At 46.4% G+C, this 19,595-nt stretch overlaps 1 protein-coding gene across 4 annotated transcripts in view; it reads left to right on the forward strand.

Moving 5' to 3' along the window:
- LOC140105135 (complement factor H-related protein 5-like) overlaps positions 1-19,595 on the forward strand; it is a 332,603-nt gene that overhangs the window by 209,092 nt on the left and 103,916 nt on the right. The window lies entirely within an intron of this gene.

Below are 19,595 nucleotides of genomic sequence, written 5' to 3' on the forward strand. Positions count from 1 at the left end.
GTACAAACCACACTCCTACCCCACCCAAGAACAAATGATACAGACTAGATATAATGTATCCATGGTTGTTGGGGGGAGGGTGCTCCAACAACCATGGAAACAGATCATGCGCCCTCCTCTTTCTCCCCAACAACCATGGATACAGACATGTGAAGGCACCATATTGAGGCACATGGAATGCCACCCTTCACCCAATAACTTAAAAAAAAGTTCAGCCCTAAACCCCCCCACTCACTGCCCCCCCTAGCAACCCCTACCCATGATAGCCTCATAACCTTTGGTAGCTCTACCCCACACCAATCCGACACTCGCTTTGCCAATTGGTTTTTACAGAGGACATGGAGATGTGGACATCAAAAATAAGTCTTTAGATTAGATATATGGACGATGTCCTGCTCCTCTGGACGGACACTGAGGACATTTTTATGGATTTTGTGAGGACTCTAAACGAAAATAATGTGGGTATCAGACTGACATCTGAGTTTCAACCAGAGACGATATCTTTCCTGGACCTTTCTATTACCATGTTGAGTGACGGCAGTCTAAAAACATCGGCATACCGAAAACCTACTGCATCCAACAATCTTCTGTCGTGGCAGAGTTACCATCCACCTCCGCTTAAGAGAGGTATTCCAAAGGGACATTTCCTGCGCATTAGAAGGAACTGCTCCTTAACATCGGATTTTGAGACCAAAGCAGAAGACCTCCAGGGTCGTTTCCTCGAAAGAGGATACCCTGATAAAGTTCTAAAGGAGGCTAGAACATATGCCATGGAGAAAGATAGGTCTTCACTGTTGGTTCCGAAAACTAGAGAGGAAGGAATGAATAAAATCCGCCTTATTGGCACTTATGATGACAAAGCACCAATGGTCAAAACGATTCTGAGTAAATTCTGGGGGATTCTTAAACATGATCGAGACCTCAATAATAGAATTGAGACATACCCCTCTATTACTTACAGAAGGGGAAGAAATTTAGGTGACCGCCTTGTTCATAGCCACCTCATGCCAGCGGTCTCTGAAAGTAATTGGCTTAAAAAATTTAGCATCAAGGGTACATATAAATGTGGCAGCTGTAAAGCATCCAAATATATAAATCTGAGCAAGACCTTTCAGAGTGTTACCACTGGGACTCTATACCAAAACCGGGAGTTTATTAATTGTAGAACAACTGGGGTGGTATACCTGGCTACCTGTCTATGCCCCAAAAACTATGTGGGGAAAACAATAAAAGAATTCAGAGTCAGAATTTTGGACCACATTGGAAATGTGAGGAGAGGGGAGGATACCCCTCTGGCCAATCACGTACACCAATACCATGGTGGCTGTATGGATGCTCTGAAATTTCAGGGCATCGAAAGAATACGACCAGCCCCAAGGAGAGGTGATTGGAACAATAGCATCCTGAGAAAAGAATCCCAATGGATATTTAGGATGAAAAGTGTAAAACCGGATGGCCTGAATGATTCTATATCATTTGCACCTTTCATTGAGTGATAGGCCAAATAGCTCTGTATCTCTTTAGGAACCTTGTATACTCACTTAAAATCAAACTAAAATACCATAATTTGTAGATGCCCCGTTTTTGTCCTTAATTTTCCTCCTCAGTGCTACCTTGTATTGTCATGTATACTAGAGACCAGTGCCGTCGTTTTTTTGCCTTCCATTTAACCCGGCTATGTACCGCATGTGAGGCATGCGGCTTTTCAAACCATCGTGGGCTGCGCTTTGTGCCGCAAAATAGCCGTTACGGGGATGTTTATCCTTGTCTATAGATAGCTACGACAGGTCGGGAAATGGCCGACACCGGGGTATATCTCTCTGTTTACATATACTTACCTGTAACGCCCCCTTTTTCATGGAATATCCGAGTTGACATTCTGACCCCGCCTCGGTACCCTCCTCCTACTGACGTCAGCCAGCGGGATGTGAGAGGCGTGGCTGAATATCAACATTTTACCTTAAGGGGCGGAATACCTACCCTCCAATAGGAACGCCGGGCGTCTTTGAAGTGGCGGGCCAAATATATAAGAGCCCAGCTGCTCAGCCGCGCCGGCGGCTACGACTATAACGCTGGCGCCCACCATCAGGACGTCTGTTTGTGTGTATGAATGATCATATTCGGACAACCCTATCTCCAGTACGCTCCCCTGATGAGCCCACTGTATTGGTAGGCGAAACGCGTAGGGAGAGAGATAGAGAGATAAAAACTGGCTTTGAGAAAACGCCATATTTGAGTAGCTGATTAGGGCAAAAGTCAGTGAACGCTTGGTTAGGAGTGTCTGTTTGTGTAGATGAAAAACCGAAAACAGGCACACACACAGTGACATAGTACCCTATACTGACTTTAAAATTATCTTTTGGGTAGATCCAACTTAGGAGAAATTATCTTTGAATCCTGGTAGCCAAAACTACCCAGCCCTTATTGTATGTGGAACATGATCTGATCCCCATATACAAAAATGAACAGTTGGTTAATGTATGTTATTACCCACTGAGTACGGAACTGCATCAAGTCTGTACTATCTATCTAGGTTTTAACCTTATCTTTTGCCTTGTTTTTGGGGGGGGACCTTATATTTTTATCTAGTACCTAATAAAAGTTAAATTTTACTCCCGAATGAACGTCAGTGAGCTCCCCACCCATTTGCCCTGGGACTTATACACTTGCCTTCTGAGAAGACTTGAGCCTTGAGCGCGTCTCTCCTTCCTGACACAACCACCGTGCTCCAGCCTCAGTGGTTCACAGGCACATGGGTTTATTTTACTTCTCCCTGATTGGCTGAGATGCAGACTCCCACTACACCGTGGGAAGTAAACAAAGCATAATTCATTGCCCAGCCTAGCACTGCCTGGGGCCTCTCTTCTGATACTGCAGACCAGTGAGTCAGTCAAGCTGGCAAACTGTAACAATAGAAGCTATGCTGCCACCACCGCACTGCCCAAACCTGGGAAGGTGTCATTCAAGAACTATTAAAAAAAAATTTAGGCCCGTAATACACCCCCTCTTCCCTATTTTGGCCGCCCTGGGCACCGTACTCATGGTGCTTAACCGGAAATACAGCCCTCCCCAGTAATAAATATATATTCAGCCCCCAGTAATGAATATATACAGCACCCAGTAATCAATATATATAGCCCTCAGTAATGAATATACGCAGCCCCCAGTTGAGATTGAGGGATTGGGGCAAGAACCCGATGTTACAGTTGAATTTTCTGTGGTTTAAGGGCAGTGACTTCATTGCCATCCTCCTGCTGAGAATTGTATCCACTTCACAAAGGCTCATGTTGCCTCTGCTGAGCGTATTATGTCGCTCAGAAGACGGGAGCAGGATTTTCAAAGGCTATGTCGTATACTGAGAAGACAGAGGCAGCAATTATGCCTCTGTCTGCCAGTATATGTCAATGGGTACGCTCAGCGTATATGTCTGTAGATTTCCTGACTTATATGATGAGCATATACAAATAACCAAGTGTGATCCCTTCTTAAGACATTTAGTAGTCAAATCTACACATATCTGAATATTTTGGAAGCTCATAGACAGAACTACTTTTGGTTTATTAGGACTTTCTGCTATCTTTTTTTAAGGGACTGCTTAGCAAAGATTAAATAGCTGGGGCATCTATATATCTTGGTACACTGTCTGCAATATTATGTGGTGATTGTTGGCAATATTATGGAGTAACTGCTATGGGGGAAATCTGATGGATCCACTAATAAATACATTTTGCAATCTTGAATCCACTTAACCCAATAGCATGCTCTACAACCAGAATACCCTCATTATTTTCATGATTTGTATTACAAAATCAGGAACAAAGCGCATCTTGAAATAATGTCCTAGTAAACAAGCAGAACTTCATCACATTCTATTGGCATTAACCTCAGTCTATGTAATAAGCCAAAGCGGTGTCCATAAGTAGCAAGTCAAGTTTGTGTTTTTGTGTTTTGTGTTTCACATGCCCATAAACTTTAGTGTAAAAAAGTGTGTAAAAAGGATAACCAAGAAAAGTCATAATCATTATTTTATTTTCCAAATTGAGCAACAATTTATGTGAGGAAAAAAACACCTCATCTACATTGTTTTTTCCAAATCAATTTTCTAATCACTTAACTCAGGGGTCCCCAAACTTTTTACGAAGGGGGCCGTTCCCTGGTCTCTCAGACCGTTGGAGGGCCGGACTAAAGTTAACACTGCACATATCTTATTTTAATAATAATATTTAATAATATTTTAGTAATATGCCCCCATAGTCAGTAATATGCTCCCCTCATTATTAATATGTCCCCTCGGTATAAACATGCCCCCTCATCATTAACATGCCCCACTCATTTATGTCTCCTTTATAATAAGCATTTCCCCCTCATGGTATAATGTCCTCTCATGCATGTCCCCCTCATGGTATAATGTCCTCTCATGCATGCCCCCCTCATGGTATAATGTCCTCTCATGCATGCCCCCCTCATGGTATAATGTCCTCTCATGCATGACCCCCTCATGGTATAATGTCCTCTCATGCATGTCCCACTTAGGCCCCTTCCAAACTAGCGAGTGTGATGCGATGAACTCGCATCACACTCGCAACGCAAGCTGCCGGGAACGCACGGCCCGAACCCTGCACCGCGGGAGTAAACTGACATGCTGAGTTCACTCCCGCGGTGCAGCGTTCGGGCCGTGCGTTCCCGGCAGCTTGCGTTGCGAGTGTGATGCGAGTTCATCGCATCACACTCGCTAGTGTGGAAGGGGCCTTATGGTATAATGTCCCCTCATGCATGTCTTCCTTATGGTATAATGTCCCCTCATGCATGCCCCCCTTATGGTATAATGTCCCCTCATGCATGCCCCCCCCCTCATGGTATAATGTCCCCTCATGCATGTTCCCCTTATGGTATAATGTCCCCTCATGCATGTCCCCCTTATGGTATAATGTCCCCTCATGCATGTCCCCCTTATGGTATAATGTCCCCTCATGCATGCCCCCCTTATGGTATAATGTCCCCTCATGCATGCCCCCCCATGGTATAATGTCCCCTCATACATGCCCCCCTCATGGTATAATGTCCACTCATGCATGCCCCCCTCATGTTATAATGTCCTCTCATGCATGCCCCCCCTCATGGTATAATGTCCCCTCATGCATGTCCCCCTTATGGTATAATGTCCCCTCATGCATGCCCCCCCCCACATGGTATAATGTCCCCTCATGCATGCCCCCCTCATGGTATAATGTCCCCTTCTCCATGTCCCCCTCATGGTATAATGTCCCTTTCTTCATGTCCCCCTCATGGTATAATGTCCCCTCATGCATGTCCCCCTTATGGTATAATATCCCCTTCTCCATGCCCCCCTCATGGTATAATGTCCCCTTCTCCATGCCCCCGTCATGGTATAATGTCCCCTTCTCCATGACCCCTCATGGTATAATGTCCCCTCATGCATGCCCCCCTCATGGTATAATGTCCCCTTCTCCATGACCCCTCATGGTATAATGTCCCCTCATGCATGCCCCCCTCATGGTATAATGTCCCCTCATGCATGCCCCCCTCATGGTATAATGTCCCCTTCTCCATGCCCCCCTCATGGTATAATGTCCCCTTCTCCATGCCCCCCTTATGGTATAATGTCCCCTCATGCATACCCCCCCACATGGTATAATGTCCCCTCATGCATGCCCCCCTCATGGTATAATGTCCCCTTCTCCATGTCCCCCTCATGGTATAATGTCCCCTTCTCCATGTCCCCCTCATGGTATAATGTCCCCTTCTCCATGCCCCCGTCATGGTATAATGTCCCCTTCTCCATGACCCCTCATGGTATAATGTCCCCTCATGCATGCCCCCCTCATGGTATAATGTCCCCTCATGCATGCCCCCCTCATGGTATAATGTCCCCTTCTCCATGCCCCCCTCATGGTATAATGTCCCCTTCTCCATGCCCCCCTTATGGTATAATGTCCCCTCATGCATACCCCCCCACATGGTATAATGTCCCCTCATGCATGCCCCCCTCATGGTATAATGTCCCCTTCTCCATGTCCCCCTCATGGTATAATGTCCCCTTCTCCATGTCCCCCTCATGGTATAATGTCCCCTCATGCATGTCCCCCTTATGGTATAATGTCCCCTTCTCCATGCCCCCCTCATGGTATAATGTCCCCTTCTCCATGCCCCCATCATGGTATAATGTCCCCTTCTCCATGCCCCCCTCATGGTATAATGCCCCCTCCTGCATGCCCCCCTCATGGTATAATGTCCCCTCACGCATGCCCCCCCCCCACATGGTATAATGTCCCCTCACGCATGCCCCCCTCATGGTATAATGTCCCCTCACGCATGCCTCCCTCATGGTATAATGTCCCCTCATGCATGACCACCTCATGGTATAATGTCCCCTCATGCATGCCCCCCTCATGGTATAATGTCCCCTTCTCCATGCCCCCCTCATGGTATAATGTCCCCTTCTCCATGCCCCCCTCATGGTATAATGTCCCCTTCTCCATGCCCCCCTTATGGTATAATGTCCCCTTCTCCATGCCCCCCTCATGGTATAATGTCCCCTTCTCCATGCCCCCCTCATGGTATAATGTCCCCTCATGCATGCCCCCCCTCCTGGTATAATGTCCCCTTCTCCATGCCCCCCTCATGGTATAATTTCCCCTTCTCCATGCCCCCCTCATGGTATAATGTCCCCTCATGCATGCCCCCCTCATGGTATAATGTCCCCTCATCATAACCAGGGTCCCCACAATCCACTAAAATGGCCAGCAGTACTAATAAATCTCATAAATCGCATACATACCTGGGTCCAGTGTGTTCCTTCAGCAGCATCTTCTGCTCTCCCCGCATCCGACTGACCCGTTAGCTCCGGAAGAGCATAGTATCATAGTATATAAGGCTGGAAGGAGACGCAAGTCCATCAAGTCCAACCTTTAAGAATTAAATAAATGTTTTATCCCCATAACCCGTGATATTTTTTCTCTCCAGAAAGTCATCCAGGCCTCTCTTGAACATGTACAGAGAGTCCGCCATAACAACCTCCTGCGGCAGAGAGTTCCACAGTCTCACTGCTCTTACAGTACAGAACCTTTGTCTATGGGGATGGTAAAATCGCCTCTCCTCTAGGTGTCACAGGCCGAGGTATAAAAAGATCTTTGGAGAGATCCTTGTACTGTCCGTTCAGGTATTTGTACATTGTAATGAGGTCTCCCCTCAGTCGTCTTTTTTCTAAACTGAATAATCCCAAATTTTGTAATCTGTCAGTGTATTCTAATCCCCCCATTCCCCTAATAATCCTGGTTGCTCTCCTCTGCACCCGTTCCAGCTCTACTATATCCTTTTTATACACTGGTGCCCAAAACTGTACACAATATTTCATGTGTGGTCTGACCAGGGATTTGTATAAGGGCAAAACTATGTCTTTATCATGAGAATCTATTACTCTCTTGATACATCCCATTATTTTATTTGCTTTAGCAGCAGCCGCCTGGCTCTGGTCACTAAAATTAAGTTTACCATCCACCAGTACCCCAAAGTCCTTTTCAGCTTCAGTTTTACTAAGTAATTGACCGTTTAGAACATAATTATACTTTTTGTTTCCATGGCCCAAGTGCATAACTTTACATTTATCTACATTAAACCTCATCAACCATTTCTCTGCCCATCCCTCAAGCTTCCACAAATCCCTCTGTAATGCTAAACTATCGACCTCAGTATTTATTACTTTACACAGCTTAGTATCATCTGCAAATATTGAAACTTGACTGTGTAAACCCACTACAAGGTCATTAATAAAAATATTAAAAAGAAGTGGCCCCAATACTGACCCCTGTGGCACTCCACTGGTAACATCAACCCAATCTGAGAATGTGCCATTAATGACCACCCTCTGTTTTCTATCACTAAGCCAATTACTTACCCAAATACACAGATTTTCTCCTATTCCCAGCAGTCTCATTTTATATACCAACCTTTTATGTGGCACGGTGTCAAATGCCTTTGAAAAGTCCAGATATACAACATCCACAGCGTCCCCCAGATCCAGTCTTGAACTTACCTCCTCGTAGAAACCAATCAGATTAGTCTGACAGGACCGATCTCTCATAAACCCATGCTGACGCTGGGTTATAAGGTTGTGCACAGTGAGATACTCCAGGATAGCATCTCTAATAAACCCCTCAAATATTTTCCCCACCACAGCAGTTAGACTCACGGGTCTGTAGTTTCCAGGATCGCTATTTGATCCTTTTTTGTATATTGGTACCACATTTGCTAAGCGCCATTCCTGTGGAACATAACCAGTCCTCAGTGAATCTTCAAATATTAAAAATAACGGTTTGTCTATCACCGTACATAATTCATGCAGAACCCGGGGGTGTATGCCATCTGGCCCAGGTGATTTATCTATCTTAGTGGTTGCGAGGCGGCGCCGTACCTCTTCCTGGGTTAAACTGTTGACATTATAAAAAGAATTAACATTATTCCTCATTGTGTCTTCCACCAGGGGATTTTCCTGGGTAAAGACAGTTGAGAAGGCGACATTCAGTAGATTGGCCCTTTCCTCATATCCTTCCACCATGACCCCCATGTTATTTCTAAGGGCACCCACACTCTCTGTTTTTAGTTTCTTATCATTTATATACTTGAAAAATAATTTGGGATTATTTTTGCTCTCCCTGGCAATATTTATCTCAGTCTCTATATTTGCAGCCTTTATCTGCTTTTTACAGGATTTATTTTTCTCTCTATAATCCTGTAATGCCTCATCGCTACCTTCATGTTTTAGCTCCTTAAACGCTTTATCTTTCTCGCTTATTGCTTTCCTTACAAGACTAGTTAGCCACATAGGGTTTTTCTTGTTCCTTTTATGCTTTTTCCCATAAGGTATGTGTTTATCACAGGACTTTTTCAGAATATATGAGAAAAAGTCCCATTTTTGGGGGGGGCTTTTGTCTTTGAGAACATTACCCCAGTCTATGCCTTTAAGGTCTTCCCTTAGTTGCTGAAAATTTGCCCTCCTGAAGTTTAGAGTGTTGGTTGCCCCTTCACTAACGCTCTTAGTAAAGCGTAATACAAAATCAATGATATTATGATCACTATTCCCCAGGTTCCCCCCAACCTGTAGTTTTGTTACCCTATCATGTCTGTTGGTAAGGATAAGGTCCAGCAGTGCCCCCCCTCTTGTTGGCTCCAGGACTAGTTGCGACAGGTAATTGTCTTTTGTTGTTGACAAGAACCTGCTGCCTTTGAAGGACCTGCAGGTTTCTGCCCCCCAATCAATATCTGGGTAATTGAAGTCTCCCATGATAAGTACTTCACCTTGCTTTGAAGCCGCATCCATTTCACTTATCAGCATTTCCTCTGCTGCCTCCATTATATTTGGAGCCTTATAACAAACCCCTAGTAATATTTTATTATTCTTTTTCCCTCCTCTTTTCTCAACCCATAGGGACTCCACATTTGCGTTACTGATGTCATCTCGCAGGACGGGCTTGAGGCAAGAATTCACATATAAACAAACCCCTCCACCTTTTTTATTTATATGATCCTTTCTAAAAAAAGACTATAACCATCTATAGTAACAGCCCAGTCATAGCTACTGTCCAGCCATGTCTCGCTGATACCCACTATATCATATTTCCGCTCCAACATCAAGAGTTCCAGTTCCTCCATTTTGTTTGTGAGGCTTCTGGAATTTGTGTACATATACTTTATATGGTTTTCCCTGTCCGTATTACTTTTGTCCTTATTCCCCAATCTCATTCCAGCCCCCCTTCCTCCCCCATGGACTATGACTCCTCCCAGCTCTCTATGTACACTGTCTATTTGCCCTGCACAAGAGTTGTTGCCCTCCCCTTAGGTCTCTAGTTTAAACACTACTCCAACCTTCTAGCCATTTTTTCCACTAAAACAGCAGCCCCCTCCCCATTGAGGTGCAGCCCATCCCTACTGTAGAGCCTGTAGCCGACAGAAAAGTCAGTCCAGTTCTCCATGAACCCAAAACCCTCCTTCCTACACCAACTTTTGAGCCACTTATTTACCTCCTTGATCTCCCGCTGCCTTTCTGGTGTGACACGTGGTACAGGCACTATTTCGGAGAAAATTACCTTTGAGGTCCTTGCCCTGAGCTTATGGCCTAAATCTCTGAAATCATTTTTAAGGACCTTCCACCTACCTCTTACTTTGTCATTAGTGCCAATGTGGACCATGACCGCTGGTTCCTCACCAGCCCCTCCCAGTAATCCGTCAACCCGATCCGCAACATGCCGAACCCGAGCACCCAGCAAACAACACACTGTTCGGTATGCACGGTCTTTGTGACAGATTGCCCTGTGTGTTCCCCTAATAATCGAAATTCCCACTACCAGCACCTGTCTGACCTTGCCTGTGCTCCCATTACCCTTCTTACTGGAGCAGACATTCCCCTGGTTGCTAGCGGCCACGTCTTTCTGCAGCATTGCTACCCCAGAGCTGATATCACCCTCATCCGCCAGCCTGGCAAACTTATTGGGGTGCACCAGATCAGGACTAGACTCCCTACAACTCTTCCCTCTACCCCGCCTTTTGCATGTTACCCAACTAGCTGCCCCCTCACTCTGCACCTCCATACCTCCCTCCCCACACCCATCTTCCCCAGAGAGTTTGTGCTCCAGGAGCAGCAAACTTCGTTCCATATTATCAATTGCCCGCAGCCTTGAAACTTGCTCATTTAGATCCAGAATCTGGGCTTCCAGGTGAGCAATTTTCACACATCCCACACAGCAGTATTCCCCCTCGAACGGATGTTCAAGGAAAGCATACATGGCACAGGATGTACACCGTGTAGCAATGCCACTTATGGAGTCCATTATTCTAATGTTGATTACAATAGAAATATGCACAGAAAGAAGAATTTACAGTCGAAGTAGCACAAAACACAGCAGTTACCTGCTAAAGCCCCTCAAACTTAAGTCCCTTTAACCTAAGTCACACTTAAGACACTGCAAACACTTGGGATCAATGCACACTCGCCACCAAGCTCACACACTCGCTTTTCTGATGCTTTTTTTAAAGGTTATCTGCCTCAAAAATCTGCAGAGCTCACTGCAACAAGATCTGGCTGCAAACCAGATCAAACCCAGGGAGAGAGGGCGACCTCTTGTGGCGGTGATTGACATTGCAGGAGCCAATGTCTCCTCACGCTGTCAAGTGGGCCTCCTCACAGCACCCGGGTTCGCAGAGGCTAGGTAACAAATGACAGCAGCTCTGCTTGCTGCGGCGGGGGCCGGATAGAAAGGGTGTGCGGGCCGCATGTGGCCCGCGGGCCGTAGTTTGAGGACCCCTGTTCTACAGGGTCTTAGTGTCTGGATACAGTAATAGGACAGATCGAAGGCAGTAGGAACTGCAGAGACAAAAAGGAGTCTGTAGTGCAGGCTGAGTTGCAGGGATTTGCAAGAGAAAACTGCACATACACAGCTACTTACAGGGGTTTCTCAATAAATTAGAACAGCAATTTTTTTTCTCAGTAATTCAATTCAAAAGTAACACTCATATATTATTTAGTGTCATTGCAAACAGATTAGATTTTTCAAATGTTTATTTATATTACTGTTGATGATTATGGCTTATAGCTAAGGAAATCCAAAAGTGTATTCTTTCAGGAAATTATAATAATTCACCAAAAATATTTGAAAAGACTTCCTAGGCATTTTAAAAGGTCCCTTAGTCTGGTTCAGTAGGCATCACAATTATGGGGAAGACTGCTGTATTGACAGACACACTATACAAGGAGGGTAAGCCACAAAAGGACATTCATAAAAAGCTGGGCTGTTCAGAATGCTGTATTAATGTTAAGTTTAGTGGAAGGAAAAAGTGTGGTAGAAAAAGATGCACAAGCAACTGGGATAACTACAGTCTTCACAGGGTTGTAAAGAAAAGGCCAATCAAACTTTTTGGGGAGATTCACAGGGAGTGGATTGCTGCTGCAGTCAGTGCTTCGTTAACGACCACTAGAGATGGGTAAATCGATTCTAACGAATCGGAATTCGGTTAGAATTTCAGGAAAACTTCAATTCGCCACGAATCCGAAGTTTACGGTGATTCTTGGGCACAAAGTTTTTTTTCTCCTTTTTTACAAGGGGCAGAGAACTCTGGGAAGGAGAAAGGAACACCCTCGATCACATGTGCAAACCTGTAAGCCTATCAGCGACCGGCAGGCTTATATGATGTCACACAGCCCTATTAAAAACAGGCAGCCATTTTCAATCTCGGCACTTCACACTGCATGTGCTGCCTGTAGTGTCCAGCTGCTTATACTGTACTGTGCTGTAGTGATTTTTGCTCCATATGTGTCCATTTTGGGGTATCTGTATACCTCAAATAGCAGTTCTTTTTTGTTGCTGAAGTGAATAGGAAGAAATCAGTGTGAAATCCACATGCTTTCTGTAGTGATTTCTGCTCCAATCCCAGGGTATCTGTTTTGGGGGATCTGTATATCCCAAATAGCAGCTCTTTTTTGGTTCTAAAGTGAGTAGGAAAAAATCTTGTGAAAAATCGACCCGAGTATAAGCCGAGACCCCTAATTTTACCACAGAAAACTGGGAAAACCTATTGACTCGAGTATAAGCCAGCCCCCATGTAGTATACAGACAGCCAGCCCCCATGTAGTATACAGCCTGCCCCACGTAGCATACAGCCTTCTCCCATGTAGTATACAGCCTGCCCCCATGTAGTATACAGCCTGCCCCCATGTAGTATACAGCATGCCCCATCTAGTATAAAGCCTGCCTCATCTAGTATAAAGCCTGCCCCATCTAGTATAAAGCCAGCCCCATGTAGTATACAGCCTGCCCCATGTAGTATACAGCCGGCCCCATGTAGTATACAACCTGGCCTCGTGTAGTATACAGCCTGGCCCCATGTAGTATACAGCCTGGCCCCATGTAGTATACAGCCTGCCCCATTGTAGTTTACAGCCTGCCCCCATGTAGAATACAGCCTGCCCCCAAGTAGCATACAGCCCACCCCCATGTAGTATACAGCCTGCCCCATGTTGTATACAGCCTGCCCCATGTAGCATACAGCAAGCCCCCAAGTAGTATACAGCCTGCCCCCATGTAGTATACAGCCAGCCCCATGTAGCATACAGCCAGCCCCATGTAATATACAGCCAGCCCCATGTAATATACAGCCAGCCCCATGTAGTATACAACCTGCCCCATGTAGCATACAGCCTGCCCATGTAGTATACAGCCTGCCCCCATGTAGTATACAGCCTGCCCCCCACAGTTTGCTAAACAGATAAAGAAAATAAACTTAGTACTCACCCTCCGGTGTCCCCGATGTTTGTTGCGGCTCCCGATCCCAATCGCGGCTCCCGATCCTCGATGTAGCTCCTGGCGGCTTCTTCTCTATTCTATCTACTCTCTTCTCTATCCGGCAGAGTCGCGTCCATGCGATCTGCCGGCCATCGCACACTACGATCTGGCACTGTCGCCGCTGATGACATCAACAGCAGCGACACCGCCGTATCATAGTGTGCGGCGGCCGGCATATTGCATGGACGTGACTCTGCCGGATAGAGAAGAGTGAAGATAGAAGAGGAGCCACGGTGAGCCACCGGGAGCCGTGACGGGGATCGGGAGCCGTGACTAACATCGGGGACACCAGATGGTCAGGTTTTTCAGCACATATATACGGTACTTTCTGTAGTGATTTCTGCTCCAATCCCAGGGTGTGCGTTTTGGGGAATCTATACTCCAAATAGCAGTTCTTTTTTGTTGCTGAAGTGAATAGGAAGAAATCAGTGTGAAATCAACATACTTTCTGTAGTGATTTCTGCTTTAATCACAGGGTGTCATATTTGTGGGATCTGTATACCCCAAATAGCAGTTCTTTTTTGTTGAAGAAGTGATTAGGAAGAATTTTGTGTAAAATCCACATATTTCCTGTAGTAATTTCTGCTCCTTTTCCTCGGTGTCAGTTCTTGGGCTTCTGTATACCACAAATTAATTTTTTTTTTTTGTAAGATAAAGTAGATCTGTGTCGAATCAACATAGTTGATTAACCAATATGTCAGACAAAGAGGTGGCAGGTGGAGCAGGCACATGGCACAGCACAGTCAGGGGATGCCACGGAAGAAGCTGCAAGGCGAAACCCAGGGTCGGGCAGTGACTTGGCGTCCTCGTGGAAATTATATGCGCATTTTAACTTGTTTTTATGTGAGTAGAACTGATATTAAAATACTTGATCTTTTGGAACTGTCCACACTATGTCCTTGTGTATTTTATCTGCATTGCAGAATTTACCACCAGGAGAAATTTTGAGGACTAGGAGGATACTATAGCAGTTCCGTGTATGAATGGTGCCTTATTTTCTTCTGAAATGTTTTTGGTTGGATTGGTCTGTAAATATATCAAGGAATCCTATGTGTGGAATAAGAAACTCACATAAATCTGAAATAAGGATGAAGGACTAAGAAGTTATAGAGCTCCGGTCACACAATATATTATACAGTAAGGGGACATCGTGGCAGGGGTGGCTCTGTGAGGCCAGAACTGCCGTTGTCATCTAGCGGCAGTGTGTTGATAAACAATCCAAAGGTTGTCGATTGGTTGAAGTCATCCACTTCCTCCCAGATGACATCTGACAAACCCCAGAGTCCGTGGGTTTGTGAAATACAACCTTTAACTGGCATGGCCCAGGAGCAGGTCAGCTGCACTCACCTGTCCTAAACCAGCCTCTGTCCTGTTCATTTCCCTCACCCAGAGATCTACTAGGTGGTCTGGGCTCAGCGCCAGGATGAGTTGTTTGAGGACAGTTAACAGCTACTTGGCAGTGAAGAGGTGCGGCAGACATCTGCTGCTTTGTGTAGTAGGCGGGAAAGTAGAGATGTGATGATTGGCACGGGAAGTTATATGCATACTAAGACCGTTGAGGAGGATAGCAGTGACAGGGAAACACAAATTGATGATGATCTAGCCGATCGCACTTGGGAGCCAGGTGAAGGCAGGGATTTATCATCATCGTCAGGAGAAGCAGGTGTCAGCTTGCACGTCAGGCAACGAAGCAGGCAGCAAGATGCTACTGTGGCTGTGAGTCACAGGGTGGCAGCAGTGGGAGGACGGGAGCCAAACAGCCGCGGGGAACGAAGCCTGCTTCGGAGGTCCAAGTAAGCAGTGGTACAGGGGCTCAGCGAGGCAGCGGCGTTAGTAGTCACTCAATGCAGAGTGTTGGCAGTAAAATCACCACCTCGGCGGTGTGGCAGCATTTTGTTGAGACAACAGAGGAGCCGAGCGTGTGTATATGTAGAATCTGCAGGCAGAAAGTGAAGCGTGGCCAGGGAGCTAACGTTGGCACCACGGCCCTGCGTCAACACATGCAGCGTCACCATCCAATGGCCTGGGTCTATCCTGCCGCCGCAGAAACAACTGCACCTCGTGGCACACATGCCATTTCAGCTAGTCAAGGCTCCAACACCTCTGCCGAAGGGAGCGTTTGTCTTTGACATCATCTCCAGGTCCAGATGCTCCTGCTCCTCGCTACGCATGGCGCCAGCATTCGTTGAAAGAGGCGATTACAAAGAGACAACAGTATGCGTCCAGCCATCCTAAGGTGCAGAAGCTGACCGTGCTCATGTCCAAGTTGTTGGTACTGCAGTCCCGCCCCTTCCAAGTCGTGGACTCTGCACCCTTCAGAGAACTAATGGCTTGTGCCGAACCGTGGTGGAGAGTTCAAAGCTGCAATTTTTTTCCCAAAAAGGCACTGCCAGCCCTTCACAATTATGTAGAACAGAAGGTGGGCCAGTCCTTGAGCTTATCGGTTTCTTCCAAGGTGCACTCGGAACCATGGTGACAGACAATGGGAGGAGCATGATTTTATAACTCGGAACCATGGTGACAGACAATGGGAGGAGCATGATTTTACGCGCTGCACCGAGGAGGGATAGCCCATGTGCCCTGCATGGTGCACGTGTTCCATCTCGTTGTCAACAGGTTCCTTCAGTCTTCCACCCATCTGCAAGACATTCTTAAAATGGCCAGGAAATTGCATGCCCTTCAGCCATTCTTACAAAGCCAAGCACACCCTCCTTGAGTTGCAGCTTCAGAACGGCCTCCCACAACAGTCTCATATACAATGTTTCCTCCCGTTGGAATTCCAGCCTCCATATGTTAGACCGCCTGTATGAACAGAGAAAAGCCATTAATTATTTTTTGATCATGCAAGCGGACCCGGGCCCACCCCTTTGTAACTTTGATGGTAGCCACTGGCAGCTCATGCGTGACACCTGCCTTTTGCTCTGGCCCTTTGAAGAGGCCACGTTATTTGTCAGTGGCCAGGTCTGCGGGATAAATAACGTCATTCCACGGCTTCATGTCCTGGAACTCATGCTGAAAAATCTGTCTGGTCAGGGCACTGGGGAAGTGGAAACTACATCTCATGGACACATGAGTCCGGTGGGGGCTGAACTGTAGGTGGAGGAGGACATTGGAGCACAAGCAGAGTCTGGTGAAATCAATGGTTTTCCCACTCAGGTGACAAGAGAGGAGGAACAGGAGCATCCGGAGTAGGTAGAAAATGAGGCAGATGACCCAGAAGCATCATGGTACTATACAGTGGAGAAGGAGGCCGGGAGTGCCTCAGAGTCACTTGCGCAGATGGCCCGGAGCATGCTGCTTTGCCTAACTAGTGACAGCCGATTAGTCAACATCCGGCATAGGGTTGAGTTTTGGCTCTCCACCCTCTTGGACCCTCGCTACCGGTCAAAAATTGTTGACTTTTTTCCAGCTACTGAGAGGAAGGAACAACTGGTGAACTATAGAGAAATACTGAAAAGACAGTTGGACGCTGCCTTTGTTCGCCATTGTCCATCCTCTGTTAGGTCTGACCGAGGGATTCCTGACAGTGATTGCTAACGTACTACTGCCACGGCTGCTGTGCGGAGATGGGGGGAGGGGTAGGAGCAGTAGCAGCTCCATCAGCAGCAGCTAAAGTCTGGAGTCTTTAATGAGCAGCTTCCTTTACCCACCTAGTGAGGAGGGTAGCTGCCACCAGCAGCAGCAGCAGCTGGACATGGAGCGGACCCTGAACCAGCAGGTGGTGGCCTACTTGGACAGAACTTTACCACTCCAGGTAGAGGATCACCTGGACTACTAGGCAGCCAAACTTGATGCGTGGCCGCAAATTGCAGAGTTTGCAGTAGAGAAGCTGTCCTGCCCGGCCAGTACTGTGGCATCAGAGCGGCTGTTCAGTGCGGTGGGGGCCATCGTTTCCCCAAGGAGAACCAGCTTGTCCACCCGTAATGTGTAGAGACGGACCTTTGTCAAGATGAATCAGGGTTGGATCGGCCCAGATTTCAACTCACCAATGCCTTATGCATCAGATTAGATCAGCCATGACGCCTCCCCCAAACGTTGAGAAATGAGTCTGGATTCTAACTACCTGCCTCAGCCACTATTCTGATGTTGCCATCCGCCTGATGCCACACATCTGCCGCCAGTTGCTCCATATTTACAGGAGGCCTACCATCTTTACAAGGGACTGGAACTCCACCTACAAAATCTGTCAGTGTGCCACTCTGTGGCTTACCGGGTTGCTGCTACCTCTACACTATATCATTGTGCCACTCTGTGGCCTACCAGGTTGCTGCTACCTCCACACTCTGTCATTGTGCCACTCTGTGGGCTTCTGTTGCCGCCACCTCCATGCTCTATCATTGTGCCACTCTGTGGCTTTTCACGTTGCTGCCACCTGTGGGCTCCTGCTGCTGCTGACGCCATCTCTACCCACTATCATTGTGCCACTCTGTGGCCTACCATGTTACCGCCACCTTCACTCCTCTGACCTCATGCTGCTGCTGTCGCTGGTGCCACCTTTGCAGTTCTTTTTTGGCAAAGACATGATATTTTCAGGAAAACTGTAATGTACAATGCATGTGGCGTCTCTAATCTTCAAATTTAAATTTCAACTACAAATTCATTTGAAACGTTGTCATTGTGCCACAATGTGACCTCCCCTGTTGCTGCCAGCTCCAGAATTTGTCATCGTGCCTCTCTCTGACCTCATGCTGATGCTGCCACCTCCACACCCTGTTGTTGTGCCACTCTGTGGTTTACCAGGTTGCTGCCACCTCCAGAATTTGTCACCGTGCCACTCTGCGGCCTAGTCATGCTGCTGCCAACTGACCGCTGTCTCCCTGGAACACCTTGTGATTTCCATAATGCTGTTTTCATCCTCCACCGCTCTATGACGTTGCCATTATGTTTAGTTTTCCCCTTCATTTCATCTGCCAGAAGGATTTATAGCCAAAAGCAGGAGTGGATACAGAACACAGAGAACATGCAAATATCCCATTTACTGGTCATCTCTGTTTTGGATCCATTCCCGTTTGTTTTTGGCTTTAGCAATACTGATGATGGATGAAATGAAGGGCAAAATGATCAGTGACGTCAATGCAAAATTACTGCCGACACCCTCTGCACTCTTTTGGGGGGTTTCTACATGTATCCGTGTTTGACAGCGCAGGTTCTGTCGTAATCTATGGAATCATCTGATATCAGTTTAAAAAGGGTGCACTTTTTTAAAATACAGTGGGATCTTGACCCTCAGCTCAGTCCTTTCGAGCTGGCACAAACGTTACCTTTCGGGCTGCATTCCCGCTTCGCTTATTTGGTGAAGTTGGCCTCTGTAAGTGGCCATGGAATAAAAGAGTGAAGCGATTCTAAGAGTGACGACTGTCATGTGCGTGTCATACTAAAACACTGCATTATTTGAAGACCAAACCATGTTCCCTATGCATATTTAAGCATGGCACAACGTTCTTTAACACCCTACAGGCTCTTTGCAGCCAGGAAATACCTGTTTTTTAATGTGATTCGTCATGATTCGATTCAGGTCAAATAAAAATTTTTCTAAAAATTTGGCCAAACGGGTCGAATCGAATTTCGACAAATTCGCCCATCTATAACAACCACGCAAACAGACAAATCGAGGACATGGGCTACAATTGTCTCATTCCATTTGTCAAACCACTTCTGACCAATAGACAATGCCAGAAGTGTTTTACCTAGGCCGAGAATGAAAAGAACAGGAATATTGCTTAGTGGTCCAATGAGTTGTTTCAAATTAAAGTTAAACTTGCATTTCTTTTGGAAATCATGGATCCCGACTCTTGAGGAAGAGTGAAGAGACACAATCCAAGCTGCTTGAGGTATAGTGTGAAGCTTCCACAATCAGTGATGGTTTAGGGTGTCATGTCATCTGCTGGTTGTGTTTTATCAAGACCAGAGTCAGTGCAGCCATCTGCCAGGAAATTTTAGAGCACTTCATGCTTATTTATGCAAAAGGAGCGCTGACCAAGTATTGAGTGCATTTACTGTACATACTTTTTATTTAGCCATTTATGTGTTCAAAATTATTTGTAGGCGATCTTATATTCTAATTTTCAGAGATGATGACTTTTGGGTTTTCCTTGGCTTTAATCATTACTTAAAGGGGTTATCCGGGTTTAAATTTTTTTTTATGTCCGGGCTGGGGAGGGGTAGTTAAATATAATAAACATGTACTTACCCCCTCCGGCGCCGCCGTTGTCCCGCGCCGCGGTCCCTTCGATCCGTGCCCCT

Source organism: Engystomops pustulosus, chromosome 10 (genome assembly GCF_040894005.1).
Source record: "Engystomops pustulosus chromosome 10, aEngPut4.maternal, whole genome shotgun sequence".
In the NCBI taxonomy this organism is placed as follows: Eukaryota; Metazoa; Chordata; class Amphibia; order Anura; family Leptodactylidae; genus Engystomops; species Engystomops pustulosus.